This window comes from Octodon degus, unplaced genomic scaffold (genome assembly GCF_000260255.1).
Source record: "Octodon degus isolate 3935 unplaced genomic scaffold, OctDeg1.0 scaffold00173, whole genome shotgun sequence".
Classification (NCBI taxonomy): Eukaryota; Metazoa; Chordata; class Mammalia; order Rodentia; family Octodontidae; genus Octodon; species Octodon degus.
This window is the reverse complement of record NW_004524749.1, coordinates 4,503,630-4,506,601: the sequence shown is the minus strand read 5'-3', so window position 1 is coordinate 4,506,601 and position 2,972 is coordinate 4,503,630.

Below are 2,972 nucleotides of genomic sequence, written 5' to 3'. Positions count from 1 at the left end.
CAAGCAAGCAAGCAAGCAAAAGAAAGCAAGCTGACTCAGTTTTGGGCTTTTCTCTCCTTTTTCTACTAGGGCTCATGTTGCTTGAAGGAGGGGCTCTCTTCTCATTTAAATACTTCCTTCTGCTTTGAAGTCCCGATGGTAATTTTTCATCTGGCATAACTTTCTTTTCTTTAGCATGAAAGAAGGCATTGCTGGGAGGGCAGGGCAATGTGGGGCCCTCCTGCAGCACAGACACATGGCCTTCCTAGTGTCAGTGGCCACATGAATTTCCATAATGGTGATAGCTGGGGAGAGGGTTGAGAGAGACAGAAGAAGGCCCTGTCTGTCCCCTTCACCTTTCTTTCTCCTCTTTAAGCTGAAAACTATAAAATTCAGGTAATAGGAAGCATTTTTCATGCCATGTAATTTCTAGCACTAAAACATGTTGGATTCAATACAAAAGTTGCAAAGATGGCCTGTTGCTGATGTTAATCCTAATACTTATCATTATGAATACATTTTATTATTATTAACACTATTACTATTTTTTGAGCCCTTAGTCATGCCTTAGGTACTATGATGTGTTTCACACAGAATATCTCATTGATTCCTTTCAATAATCCCATAGATCCCATTTGATCATTGTCTCCAGGTTATAGACAAAGAAACGTGAAGCTGTTTAAACCTAGCAAGTTTTCAGCTCAGCCACAGTTTGATCCTGGACCACGTTTACACTCTGTGCAAAATTGCACACTGTATTCATGCATGTCATGATGTATTAGGGAGGCAGTCTTGAGTCTAGGTGGATACTGTACAGTTGTTAAGGAGAAAATTTATGTCTGTGCAAGGAAAAAGTAAGGAGAATGTTTCTTCTCTGAATATTATTTGTGTTTTCCTGCAACAATATCAGGCTCTCTGTGGTGGTTTCTGCTCATACCATTCTGATGCTGGACAAAGTTAAAGCATTCAGGTGCTCTGAGATGTATGATGTATGGATCTCTGAGGCAAAGTTGGGGGTATAGAAACATCCCCAGTCTCTCTCTCTCTCTCTCTCTCTCTCTCTCTCTCTCTCTCTCTCTCTCTCTCTCACACACACACACACACACACACACACACACACACAGCCTCACAACTGCATGGTGAACAGGAAAGTCAGCTTTGCAGTGTAATGCAGAAACGTGACACAGAGAGCTATAGAAAGATCCAGACGAGATTTTTTGAGGAAACTAGAGAATGGTGATTCCTCATAGAGGAGGGAATTTGTAGCTCCTCATTGTCACAGCATCAGCCAAGCAGCTACCAGACACAAGCCCTACTAATGGTTGGAATTGAGGACGTGGCATGCAGGACAGTTGGTTCTTGTCTCCTGGTGCTTACATTTTAGAACAGACCAGTGGGTAGAAACAGACTGACAACTGTGGTGGTTTCAGGTAGGGCTAAAGCACAGCCTGCAGGGTGAAGCAGTGTAACAGGATAGACAGGCTGGCTAGATTAGTCTTGTAGGAAGGCTTCTGGGAGGGGATATGTGAGATAAGGATCCCTCTGGACAAAAAAAGCCAGCCATGTGAGGTGCAAAGAGAGCCCTTCATAGAGGAAAAGCAGAAAGCACACAGGTGATGGCCTTGGCAGGTCTGAGGAGTGAGAGGAAGGCCAGTGTGATGGTTTGTGTCTAGTTCTCACACCAAAGCCTCCTGCAGTCATGGGGCAGCTTCTAGAGTTGTCATCAATACATGATCCAATGCTGGGATTATGGGTGTGAGTGCTGCACCCGTGGATAGCCTGAATGCCATATAAGGAAGGGAGAGAGGTTTGCCCCTGCTGCCTCTGTTGCTGTCACCACCACACATCCCTTGTGCTCTGGCTATTTTGCTTTTTCCACCAAAGTAAACTGCTGCCCTCTTCCATGTGCTACTGTGCCTTGGAGCCAGATGAATATGGACTGAAACCTTTACAAACTGTAAGGTAAATAAACCTTTCCTTTCTTAATTTTGGATGTCAGATATTTTGTCCCAGCAATGAGAGAAAAGTAACTGAGATTCAATGTAACGAGAATAGCCATTGAGAAGGAGAGGTATGTGAAGAGGTTGGACAAAAGCTAGGGTGGCTCAGGGATGCTTGCAGGGTGCTGAGTGACCTTTTTAGTAATTATGTTGGCTACTGGTTAGAGACTTAGTCTTTGTGGGACTCTCTTAGAGGCAAGAAGACCATTAGGAAGGGTGCTACTCTATTCCTGGGGTAATGACAAAATTGCTTCAGGAGTTAGGAAGATAGCTTGGCAGTCTAAGCATGTGCCTGGTAAGTGCAAGGACATGGGTTTGATCCCTGATATCACATGCTGTGCTGGTCACTGAAATCAGGCTTGGTAGCCCCTGCCTGTAATCCCAGTGCTGAGGAGGCTGAGACAGGAGGATCACTACGAGTCTCAGCTGCTTAGCAAGACCTGATAAATAAATAATTTAAAAATTGCTCCAGAATGATCATTTGTAGTGACAGAAATTTATTTTTTATATTCTAGTGGTTTTAGATCAAGGTGCCAGCTGATTTGGTGTCTGGTGAGGAGGACTCTTTCCAAGAGGCATCTCCTGCTGTGTGTCCTCACAGGGCAGGAGGGATTGAAGGGGCCAGGGCCCTCTCTTCCACCTTTTTTTAGAATGGAAACACAGTCCCTGGGCCCTGTCTGATTTTGCTCAAGAGAGCACTTCAGACCACTGAGCTAACCCACCAGGCCCTCTTCCACCTTTTCCACAAGAGCGTTAATCCCACCCATGAGAGTGCGTCCCTGAAGACAAACTGCCTCCTAAGTCTTCACCTCCTCATGCTGTTGTTCTGGGGAATGTATGAGGGGCACCCCCACTTCCACCACAGGGAGAGGGGGAGACCAAGATGCTGAGCAGTGACAGGGGAGCACAGTGGTAAGAGAAGGTAAAGTGTCTGTGAGACCTTTGCTCACTCTTTTTCTTTCTTTCTTTCTTTCTTTCTTTCTTTCTTTCTTT